The 13,200-nt window shown below is 37.6% G+C and overlaps 1 pseudogene; it reads left to right on the top strand.

The window, feature by feature from the left end:
• Positions 1-2,385: 2,385 nt before the first annotated feature.
• LOC141493878 (uracil phosphoribosyltransferase homolog) lies at positions 2,386-3,269 on the top strand (annotated as a pseudogene).
• Positions 3,270-13,200: the final 9,931 nt, after the last annotated feature.

A 13,200-nucleotide genomic window follows, 5' to 3' on the forward strand; every position in this document is an offset into this window, starting at 1 on the left:
CCTAGCTGCCCCCAAATTATATACTTTCAAGTGAGTATTATTTTTGGAAAAAGTCATGTTAGAAAAAGTACATATTTAAGTATATATTTATGTCAGAGTGAGAAACAGAACCAAGAGCTCAAGTTGAGGTGGCTAGGAGCACAATAATTGGAGTTCTGGACTTAAAGTCAAGCAAACAAAATTCACCTTTAGACAATAGTTTTTTGTCCTTCCTTTTCAAAGATCAAAATGATGTCACTATGTTTGAGATAAATTACAGTGAGTCTGACTATGGCTGATCAGACCAATACGAGCTCAGAATGTTCTACCATAGGTTGGGCACAAATGGTCCATGTGAACACATGGGGTGGGTATTTTAAATATGCATACATATATTTTTAATATATATATATATATAATGTTTCCTTTGAGCTGCTTCAATTCTGCCTTCCTCATAGAGTACAGTACCCTCACTGATGAGGGCATGCTATGCTGGGCAGTTCTAAAGATCTTCAGTGAGATCTTCAGGGTGTTTTGGTATTGCCTCTTCTGATCCCCTTGTGAGTGCTTGCCCTGTGTGAGTTCTCCATAAAATGGTTTTTCTGGCAAGCACATGTCTGGCATTCTAACAATGTGTCCAGCCCATCATAGTTTTACTCTTTGTAGTAATGTTGGAATACTAGGCACTTTAGCTTGAGGAAGGACCTCAGTGTCTGGTATCATCTCCTACCAGGTGATCTTTAGAATCTTCCTAAGACAATTTAAATGGAAGCAATTCAGTTTCCTGACATGGTGCTGGATAGACTGTCCAGGTTTCACAGGCATATAACAATGAGGTCAGCACAATGACTATGTAGACCTTCAATTTGGTAGTCAGTCTAATACCTCTTGTCTCCCACACTTTCTTTCAGAGCCTCCCAAATCCTGAGCTAGCTCTGGCAATGTGAGTGTCAACCTCATTTTCAATATGTATCTCTTTGGAAAGGACACTGCCAAGGTAAGTGAAGTTGTCCACAGTACTCAAAACTTCTTCATTTGCTTTAATCCATGGTTCCACAAATGGATGGTATGGTGCTGGCTAATGGAGCACCTGTGTTTTCTTGGTGGTAATTGTTAAACCAAAATAAGCACAAACAACATACTTCGTTGCATCTCATCTTCAGAGGCTTCATTGAGTGCACAATCATCTGCAAACAGAACATCATGCACCAACACTCCCTCCACTTTGGTCTTAACTAGTAGCCTTTTCAGTTGAAGAATTTGCCATCAGTGCAGTAGCTGGCCTTGAGACCATATTCATCCTCAGTGAAGGCATTTGATAAAATGGTGGAAAACATCATGCTAAAAAGTATGGGAGAGGGGCAGCTAGGTGACACAGTGGATAGAACACTGGCCTTGGAGTCAGGAGGACCTGAGTTCAAACCCTACCTCAGCCATACCTAGCAGTATGACCTTGGACAAGTCACTTAACCCCATTGCCTTGACAAAAAAAAAAAGTTTGAGAGGAAGGACACATCCTTGTTTCACTCCACTGATGACTGAGAAATCTCGAGAGCATCAGCCACTATCCGGAACCCAGGCATATATGACATCATGAAATTGACATACAAAACTAATGAACCTCTCCAGGCAACCAAATTTTGACATAATTTTCATAAACCCTCACAAATGACAGTATCAAAGGTCTTGGTCAGATCTATAAATGTTTATAGACCTCTGTTCTGCTCCTGGAATTTTTCCTGGAGTTGTTAAGCAGTAAACTCCATATCGACTGTTCCTCCACCCTTTCTAAAGTCACACTGGCTCTCAGGGAAGTGATCATTTTTCAAGCAAAGTATCAGCGTATTGAGAAGGACTCTGGCAAGAATCTTACCAGCAATGACTAAAAGAGAAATCCCTCTGATTGGCACAGGACAATCTATTTCTTTCACCTCTATAGAGATGGTCAATGGAGGCATCCTTGAATTCTTTGGGGATAATCTCTTCATACTATATAATGTGGAAAATTTCAGGCAGTTTTTAGATGAGCAATGGACCCCCACTTTGTAGATCTCACCTGGAACAGAATCAGCACCAGATGCTTTGCCACTTGAAAGGAGCCCAATGACAGTCAAAACCTCTTCAGATGGAACTTCATCTAAGGGCTGATTGACTTTTACTTGAGGTAAATGGTCAATGGCTTCTGTATTGATTGATGATGGTCTGTTAAAACACTATGGGAGGTCAGAACCAGCAGCTGGTCCCCCGGCGGCGGCGGGAGCCCCGGCAGCCACCTCCCCGTGCCCCGAGCCGCCAGAAGCCGGCAAAAGGCCCAGCCAGGAGCTGGCGGGGGGGGCCCGGCCAAGCCGGCCGTGGTCAGCCGACCAGGGACGGCGCCGAGGGCCCCCCAAGGCGGAGCAGGGCGAGCCGCAGGAGCCCTCCTGCCCGCTGGGCCCGCAGCTCAAGCTGCTCCCCACGAACGACCAGATCCGGGAGCTCCAGGCCATCATCCGGCACAAGACAGCCAGTCCAGGGGACTTCATGTTTTCTGCGCACCGTTTGATTAGGCTTGTTGTGGAAGAGGGGCTGAATCAGCTGCCGTACAAAGAGTGCACAGTGACCACTCCGACAGGTTATAAGTATGAAGGAGTGAAATTTGAGAAGGGGAATGGTGGGGTCAGCATAATGAGAAGCAGAGAGGCCATGGAGCAGGGTTTGCGGGACTGCTGCCACTCAATCTGACTCGGAAAGATTCTGATCCAGAGTGATGAGGAGACCCAAAGAGCCAAGGTCTATTATGCCAAGTTCCCCCAGACATTTATCGGAGAAAAGTCCTACTGATGTATCCAATTCTAAGCACTGGAAATACTGTCATTGAGGCTGTAAAAGTCCTTATAGAGCACGGTGTTCAACCCAATGTCATCATTGTCCTTAGTCTCTTTTCTACTCCTCATGGTGCTACGTCGATCATTCAGGAGTTCCCAGACATCACCATTTTAACCACAGAGGTCCATCCTGTTGCACCAACACATTTTGGACAGAAGTATTTTGGAACAGATTAACTTCAAGGAAAACTTAGTTTCCCTATATGATATTATAAGAGTGTACCGAGTTTCCTCTTGTCCCATTTTGGTTGGGGAATGGGATGAGACAATGCAAATGGAGGGGCTATTTAAATGAATTTCTCTTTCTGGGCCAAACAGAAAATATTGGTGGTATCTTCATTTAATTTGGGTTTTTTTGTCCATTGGAATCAAGTGCAGTAATAAGGCACACTCAGCTCTTAGAATTGATGGGAATTTTAATAATGTGCTTATGCAAATTAACGGACTCTTCAATGAATTAATGTATTCTCTAGTTTCTGAACTGCCCTGCTCTGAAGTTTCTTGTAGTTAGAAATAAAACCAAAAAAAGTCAGTTCTCTAAGACCCGTTGGGATTTGCTTTGTGTTTTGTATGCTTTTTGCTCCCCTGAGGGGGCGTGTGTGTGTGTGTGTGTGTGTGTGTGTGTGTGTGTGTGTGCCTGCACACATGTGTATGGGCTAAGCCCACTTTCCACCTTCTTCTATTCTTCACTTTCCCAGTTCTGGCTTTTTCTGGTGACTCATAAACAAAACTGAATGCCTCTGGAATTTTTCATTTTCTTTCCCATCCAGCTGGCAGACCCAAGATGTCGGCCCTAGAATGTGTGCTTGACTTTTCAGTTGATCCATTTTTTCTCTCTGTGGCTCACTTCCCAAGCAATGCGTACCTGGCTGGGTAGTGAAGGAAAAGGGGACCATTTTGGCAACTGGGCTGGAGCAGTGACCTCCCCCCCCCACTGACCACCCCAGGGAAGACAGAATGGGGACAACAGGAGGGCTAAATACAGTTAAATACCATCCATCTAGAAAAAGGAAATGATGGTTGGGTGTGAGTGGGACAGGGTAGGGGGTGGTAGCAGACAGAATGGTATTTTGCTTGGTCTTTTAGCCAATAAGTAAATTAAAATGATGTGATTCATATTGATGTTTTTTAACTAGGAGACTAGGACTTGGAAAAGTCATTTGGCAAGTTTTGTCAATTGTAATGTGCCGAAATGGGACAAAAGAAGGTCATGCTTTGTATAATCCCAATAATTTGTGGGTGTTGCTATTCTGGCTTCCCAAATGGAGAAGGAATCATTTTTGAAACAAAAGCTTCTTGGTCAATTGCTTGTAAAATTCTGTACCCTATTTTGCATTGATATTAAAAAAAAAAATTCTAAAAAAAAAAAACACTATGGGAGTGCTCAGCCCATCTCTCCAGGATCATGCCCCTATCATTAATCAACATGGATTCATCAGCACCAAGTAGTTGAGATGAACCATATGTCACTGGCCCATAAACAGCCTTCAGGCCATCATAAAAGCATTTTGGTTTGTTATATTTGCATAAAATTGAATTTCATCTGCCTTCTTACTGAGCCAAGAGTCCTGCATCTCTCCAAGCTTTGCTTGTACTTTAGATACTTACTAGATGTATGACTCTGGTAAAGTCTCAACCTTTCTCAGACTTTCCTCATCTGCAAAATAATGATAATAATAGGACTTACCTCCCAGGCTTATTAGAATCAAATTAAATAACATGTAAAGTGCTTTACAAACCTTATGGTTGTAATATAAATGCTAAATATTAAAAGTTTCAGGAGCTCCACCTATACTTGATTTAAATAAAGAAGAATTAAGCCAGTCATCTAACTCCCCATCTTCAACAATGGTACTGTATCTTACCTGTTGCATAAATGGTTAGGTATTCCCTGGGTAGTTTGGTAATTATGACACTAAATTTATAAATTAATTTAATTAGTATTTTTTAATTGATTAGTTGACTCAGCACCAGCACTGAATTATCTCTCCAATTATTTGTGCTCCTATTTTCAGTGAAATTTCTCCAAAATCTTCCCTGGTTTTTGTTAATACTTTATGGAAAAAATGAATTGCTTTCATAATAGTTAGAATAATAACTAGTGTTTATAGCCCTTTAAGGTTTGCAAAGAACTTTGCAAGTGTTATCTATCTTGATTCACTTGGTGGATTTATGATGTATTCTACTTCTTTACTCAAGATATTAATCATTTCAGTTAGATTATTTGCTAATTTTCTGAGGTTTCCCAAGTATACATACCGTCTTGTCACATGCAAATAGGGATATTTGTCTCCTCTTTATTAATATTTATAGCTTTAATTTTTTGATATATTTTATTTTTCAATAATTACATGTTAAAGCAATTTTAAATATTTTTTTAAAGTTTTGAGTGTGAAATTCTACTCTTCCCTCTTTCATCTCACCCCTCCCTGAGATGTTAAATAATCTGATATAGTGCAATTATATTAAACATTTCCATATCAGTCATTTTGTAAAAGAAGACTAATTTTTAAAAAAGCATAGAAAGAAAGAAAAAAGAAAGAAAGAAATTGAAAACTAGCATGCTTCAGTTTATATTCTGACTGAAATTCTTTCTCTGGAGGCAGATAGTAGGCTTCATCATTAATCTTTTGGGATTGTCTTGGATCATTGCATTATTGAAAATAGTTAAATCATTCACAGTTCTTTAATGTACAATATTGCTGTTATTGTGTATAAATGTCCAGTTCTGCTCATTTCACTTTGAAAGTTTATCTATGACTTTATTTTACTTTACTCTTATTAATCTAATAGAGCTAGAATATCTAGAATTATGTCAAAGAAAAAGGTGATAACAAGTGAACCTCACAAAAAAATACAGCTCAGTAAATATGGCATAGTTTATGTAAATATTAGATAGCTTACAGATGTTCTAGGCTCTGATGGCTAATGTAGACAATATGAACTTCCTTCCTTAAGATGGTGCCTCTAAATCTAAAATACACTTTCTGAATGGTTATTTCTAGATAGGACAATTCTTTGCTACCTTGGTCAATTTGTATGAGATGTTTATCTATAGGGCCATAATGTGGAGATGAGTGGTGTGACCTTTAAAAGAATGCCCCCAAAGTGATATCATGTGTATAATCTCTATTTTTATAAGTAAGGAAACTGAGGCACATAAAGATTAGATTACTTGCCCAGAGTCCCCATAGCTTTTGTTTTGTTATTGTTTGTCCTTTGTTCTCAATAAAGACCATGGCATTAGAGAGGTGATTTTGAGTGACATTCGAGTGACAGGGGGTGCTGTGTGAAATCATCAGCTTCATTTTCTCCTCCTGAACCATCTGGGTCCAATGGCCAGATAGGAATCAGGATGACTGGAGATGGCCCTGGATGCAAGGTAATCAGGGTTAAGTGATTTGCCCAAGGTCATACAACTAATAGTGTTAATTGTCTAAAACTGGATTTGAACCCTGGTCCTCCTAACTCTAGGGCTGGTGCTCTATCCTCTATGTCATCTAGATGCCCTGTAGCTCTTGTCTGAGGAAGAGTTCTAACCTAGTTCTATCTACTAGATAGAACTATCTACTACAGGCCACACTGTTGTTAATTAAAGGTGATAAACAATGACTATATAAGGAAACTGAGATGACATGCTTTTCTGAGGCAGAGAAGTGATGGGAGCTAAAATGAATGTGACAGGGTGGCTAGGTGGCACAGCAGATACAGCCCTGGCCCTGGAGTCAGGAGTTCCTGAGTTCAAATCAAGCCTCAGACACTTGATAATTACCACGCTGTGTGACCTTGGGCAAGCCACTTAACCTCATCTGCCTTGCAAAAAAAAAAAAAGAAGGTGATACAACAACAAAAAGGTATTAATAACATTTTATCTTTTTAAAAATCAAATATCAAAAGAATTAAAAATAAACAAGATAATAAAAAGAGACTATTGCAATAGTAGCAATGGAAATGGAAGGAGAAATCATGGAGGAACTGAAATGTAAGAACTGGTAGGATTTGATGACAGATTAAATAAGAGTTAAAAGGACTAGCTTAGAGTTGTGATTGTGATATGAAGTGGGGTTGCATTTTATAAATTGTCTCATTGGAGAAAAATAATGCAATCAAGTATATTTCACTAAAATCCTTTTTGAAGAATGAATTATAATTTGCTAAAGCAATTTTCTATTGAGCCTTTTTTTATCCCTGGGCATAGGTTATACCAGCACGAAGAAAAATTAAGATGGCAGGAAAGAGGAAATTGCTAAAACCTGAAAGAAATAATGAAACTTATTCACATATCTTAATGAAGTAAGTTACTTAAGTAAATTATTTTCTCTTTAGTAATACAAGTTATATTTTAAAGTCGTTCACTTTAAGTGAAATGTTCTTAAGGAAAAAAGTTTTGATTTTGTCTGCATGTGTGTTTTGTTTTGTTTTGTTTCTGCCACACAAAGGAATTAATTTGGATTTTCCATACCTGGAATTCAGTGGAAATATGTGTGTGTGTGTGTGTGTGTGTGTGTGTGTGTGTGTGTGTGTGTATAATATGTATATGAATATGTATACTTATATGTGCAAATACATGTATATAGTAAATGTATGTGTATAATATACAATGTATTTATATATACAAGTTTATGCATAAATTATATTTATTATAAATTATATACTGTATTATAGATTATATGTTATATAATCTATAATACATTATAAATACAAACACACACACACACACACACACACACACATATATATATATATGGAAAACAAAGGTCAAGATAGATATATAGATGATATACCTGGCCCCTTGGTTTTTTTGAATAAGTTGTTTTCCTTTTAAACATAAGTATATAAATATATTTAATAATATAAACATATTAGTATAGATGAAAGCCAGGCTTTTTTAGGGATCTTGAGAAAATGTTTCCTAAGGTCTATTCCAGCTTTAATTCTTATTATAAGTCATCTCTAGCTTTCCTGAGGCTAGTAAAGCTCCAATGAGAAGAGATTTCTTTATTCAGCTTGTCAGTTCTGACACTATAGAAATCCTGGGCTCATCTTTTGTGGAGTCTAAGTTATAATAATGAAAGGCCAGCCTGCTGTGAACTGAGTATTAGTAGCTGCCCTAGCTTTGAATAATTACTTGCCATTTCCTATCCCCACCTCACTTCTTCCCCCTACCCATCTTAATGTGTGTATATGTGTGTGTGTATGTGTGCGTGTGTGTGTGTGTTGTTCTGACTTCTAATTTTTCCATGGTGGTGAAATAACTGGCAAACTGGGCTCCAGATGGTTGTTGGTAACATAGAGGAGAATATATATTAGAAACACTTGGATTGGATTAGAATATAAGAACATATGAAATAAATTAGAACTAGGTCCTGGGACCAAGGACCAAGAGGGTTTGAGACATCAAAAGTATTTTTATGATATATACTAAGATGTTTTAATTTCCAATACCACAGATATCAGTAGGTGTAACCCACATGTACAAAATTCTTCGGGGATAAAGGTGGCCCACAATAAAAGGTGTAAGAGTATAAAAGTTTGATTTTAGAGAGCAATTGGAATAGAAAATAAGAACTTTTTTAAGTATGGGACAGAAGCATGTCTGAATGGGGACCTAAGAAGCCATTTATGTGCTTAGAGTCAGATCAGCAACTATAACATACTTTTTATATATTAAGCCCCCTGCTAAGTCATGAGTTGTGAAGCAGAGAGAGTGAATCAGGTTTGAATCATAATGGGGCAGAGTCCAAGTCTGGATCTTGGGCCAGAAGTGAGTCCATTTCCACCCACCCAGATATGGATTTCTGAAGGGCTTGGAAATGTGGAGAGAGCAGGTGCTAGGAGTAGATGAAAGGAAGTGCTCTGCAGATAGTTGGAGCCAAGTTACACGCCCAAAGTCCCAGTGCCAGCTGCTCACAAAGTAAGTGACTCAGCATTTGGCAGTGATAGACTACCGAGAGCTGGCAAATTTTATATTTGGCTAGTACAGTACAGTGTGACTAGGACAACAGTAATTTGGTGTAAGTAAAGATTGCTTAAGTCTTGTGGTGTGCTTTTAGTTCTATGGGCTTTACCTGGCTGCTCTCTCCCATGTACTACCATATAGCAACCACCCACAGTGATGAATTCAAATATGAAAATAATGCCATAAACAGTCATTAAACAGAAGGGGTTGTGAATTGCAAGAAGTATACAGTGACAAAAGTGACACAGCTTGGAACTGTGGCATCACTCTTTATCAGTATGTAATTAATGGATGTAAAATTGAGGCGTCAGCAGTCACATGCCACCAACCTATGACTATATTGATCCCTTCTTGTATTCCTAGGGATCTCAGGTAGAGATTTCTTGTTGAGAGTCTGTTAGAAACACTTAATCTAGTCTGGGATTCCATAAGGCCCTTTTCTTTTTTTTGTCAATAAAAATGTATTAAGTACCAGTCATGAATCAGACCTCCATACTTATGGATGCAAAAAGAGCAAAAAATATTCCTTCCTTCAATGAACTTACAAACAAATAAACATGCAAATGAGACAACAAGCAACAAACATGTACAAACAAGCTATAAATAGGAAATAAATAAGAGATTCAGGGTTCCTGGAGAAGATGGGATTTTATTGGGGCTTAAATGAAACCAGTAGGCTTAGTTGAGGATGAAGAGCATGCTGGAGCAGAGAGGTGGAGGGTCTTATTTGTAGAAGAGCCAGGAGGCTAAATGTCACTGGTTTGGGGAGTAGATGACAGGGAACAGTGGAGTAAGAGTGGTACAATACACGCACACACATATGTGTATGTGTGTATGTATGTATGTATACATTTATATGTATTAGAGTTTATTGAGAAGAAGAGATAGGGTAACATGGTCAGACCTGTGATTTAGGCTGAATAGAGTATGGATTGGAGTGGGGAGAAACCTGAAGCCAACAAATCTATATCTAATTGCATATATCTATATCTATACAAATCTATATCTAATTGCAGGCAATTGCAGTAGTCTGGGTGTAAGTAGATGAGGACCTGCCCTAGAGTGATATCAGTATCAGAAGAGACAAAGGACAGAATGGAGACATGTAGTAGAGGTGAGACTGACAGGTTTTGTCAATAGATTGGATATGGGATGTAAGAGATGATGAGGACTCAAAATTGACACCTAGGCTGTGAGACTTAAGGGCAGGGAGGATGTTGGTTGACTACAATAGGGAAGTTATATGGAGGTGAAGAGAAAGAGTTGAAAAAACATTGAATATTAAATACCACTAGATAGTGTGGTGGATAAAATACTGGCCCTGGATTCAGGAAGATTCATCTTCCTGATTTCATATCAGGTCTTAGATACTTACTAGCTGTGTGAACCTAGATAACTCATTTAACCTGTTTGCTTCAATTTCCTCATCTGTAAAACAAGCTGGACAAGAACATGACAAACCACTCCAGTATCTTTGTCAAGAAAATCCCACATGGCGTGACTAAACAACAAAACCTAAAATGGGGAAGACTATGTTGGGTACTGGGAATAAAAAGAAGGAAAAATATATAGTTCTTACCATCAGGGTATTAATATTCTAATGGAGGGGAATGAAATGTCTACAAATAAATGCAAAGAAGACTATGTTAAAGACAATAGAAGGGTGCAGATAAAGTCTTAAGAGAAAACTTAAGGAGAAAGATTACTACTTTCTTTTGGCAAGATCAGGGTAGAGTTCATAGGTGGTTACATTTGAGCCTTACCTTGCAGTAAGACAAGGGTCTTAATAGGTGGAGATGAGGTGAGAATACATCCCAGGGACCAAAGGATGATTGCTGCAACAATGCTAAGCACTGGAGATACTAAGCCAAAAAAGGTAAGGATTGTGAAAGTCAGAAAGGAGTACATTGCAGATCAAGCACCCATAATATGAAAAATGGAATGCTGAATTGGCCTGGAACCTAAGGAAAGGTAATATGAAATAAACCTGAGAGGGTTGGATTGAATATTCTCTAAATTCTAGCTCTTTGCTCTAGATCTGGATCTACCTCTAATTTATGTTACAAACCTGTGAAAACTAAGTTGAAACCACATTTTGAGCCTTAAATACCAGGTTGAGGAATTGTTGTACCCTAGAATCAATAAAGAGCAACTGAAAGCACTTGAAATTCTGCACAAATAGAATTCAGCATTTTAAAAACTGGTTGACTTTCTTCTCAGTCTCCTAGAAAATCCACTGAAGAATTCCCAAAATATGGGCATGAATCCATTTAGTTTGTTTTAAAATGTAATTGCCCAAAGAACTGAGTTGAATTTATAAGAATACAAATCACTCCCCAATTGATAAGTAGTCAAAGGTTATGACAAGCAATTTTCAAATACAGAAATTAAAGTTATCTATAGTCACGAAAAAATACTACAAATCATTATTGACTGGAGAAATGCAAATTAAAATAACACTGGGGAACCATCTCATAATTATTAGATTGGCTATGGGATTGATGTTGGAGAGGATATGAGAAAACTAGAACACTAATGCACTGTTGGTGAAGTTGTGAACTGATCCAGCCATTCTGGAATGCAATCTGGAACTATGTCCAAACAGCAGCAAAACTGTGCAAACCCTTTGATCTAGCAATACCCTACTAGGTCTGTATCCCAGAGAGATCATAAAAAAGGGGGAAAGTTCCACATGTTTAAAAATATTTATTACAGCTTTTCGCAGTGACAAAGAACTAGAAAATGAGGGAATACACATCAATTGGAGAATGACTGAACAAGTTATGGTATATGAATACTATGGAGTACATAGTTCTGTAAGAGATCATGAGCAGCTTGATATTAAAAACACCTGGAAAGTCTTGCATGAATTATTGCTGAGTGAAGTGAGTAGGATCAGAAGACCATTGTACACACTAATAGCAACATTGTGAGATGATCAACTATGATGGATGCAACTTAAGTAGTTCAGTGATCAAGGACAACCCTGAGAGACCCATTGTAGAAAATGTCATCCACATCCAAAGAAAGAGTCTCAATATAGAGCAAAGCATACTATGTTTAAAACTTGTTTTGTGTTGTTTGTTTCTCTTTCATGATCTGTTTTTACTCCTTAGTAATTCCAATTCTTTCACAAATGACTAATATGGAAATAAATTAAATATGATTATATATGTAGAACCTAAAGCAGATTTTTTTGCTGCCATGGAGAGAGAAGAGGGAAGGGAAGATGGTAGGAAAAAAAATGTGGAATTCAAAAGCTTTCAAAAAGATGAATGTTGAAAAGTATCTATGCATGTAATTGGATAAAAACGAAAAATGAAGGGGAAAAAAGTAATTGCACACAAGGTAAAACTTATTCTCATATAATGCAATACAGATGAGAACTTGGGGAAAGTACTTATATATTACCATAAAATGAAATAAACTATTATTGAGATAAAGCATGAAATATTTTCCTTCAGATGTAGACTAAGTTATGCTGAACATAATTTATTTTCAGAATTATCTGTACTAGCATAGCTATAGGGATTTAATTTTAATGATGGTTTTCTCAGCAGATTTGCCTCAGGAAATCACAGATAGTATGGAAATATTCTTGTTAACTTAGAAAAAAGAGAGCTCCATCCCAGAAACCAGTGCTGAGTTCAAAGGACTTAAAAGAAATGTTATATTATTATAGTCACTCTAATCTTAAAAGATTTTAAAAATAAATTTTACATATAAAAAACAGCTCTTGTAATCAACACAAAATGCTAGCTTAAAAAAAACCAAATACTATCTGCCGCTTTGGGCTGCCATCTAGTGTTAGAATGTAAAATCCATTTTCCTTGCCAAATAAAGATTCAACAATTACAAAGTATAAGTCTCTGAGCTATGCACCAAGAAAGATACTAAGATATATAGGATGCAGTACTTAATAAGATATGTAAGGAAGCAGAGGATAAAAGTTAGATAACGAACTGGGGGAGGGAAGAGAGGTAGGGAAAGAGAGAGAGAGAGAAAAGGAGAGTTCAGAGATGGGAGCAGAGATGGGCAAAAAGGAGAAAAGGCTTAGAAGAAACTACTTTTATTTAAAATTTAAAAAATTTTTATTTTTAGTTTCAAATTCCCTCCCCTATTTCTCCCCCCATTCACCATTCATCAGAAATATGATACCCATTATACATGTGAAGTCATGTAAAACTTTTCCACATTAGCCACCTTGCAAAAAGCAAGAAATATAATTAAATAATTATTGTAAATAATATTTATATAGTATCTGATATGTGCCAGTCATGGTTTCAGGTGCTTTACAATTATTATATAATTAGATCTTCACAATAACCCTAGAAATTAGGTGCCATCCCAACTGAGGCAAATAGATACTATATACTGCATTCTACAGAAGAGCACTAT

This window comes from Macrotis lagotis, chromosome 7 (assembly GCF_037893015.1).
Source record: "Macrotis lagotis isolate mMagLag1 chromosome 7, bilby.v1.9.chrom.fasta, whole genome shotgun sequence".
In the NCBI taxonomy this organism is placed as follows: Eukaryota; Metazoa; Chordata; class Mammalia; order Peramelemorphia; family Peramelidae; genus Macrotis; species Macrotis lagotis.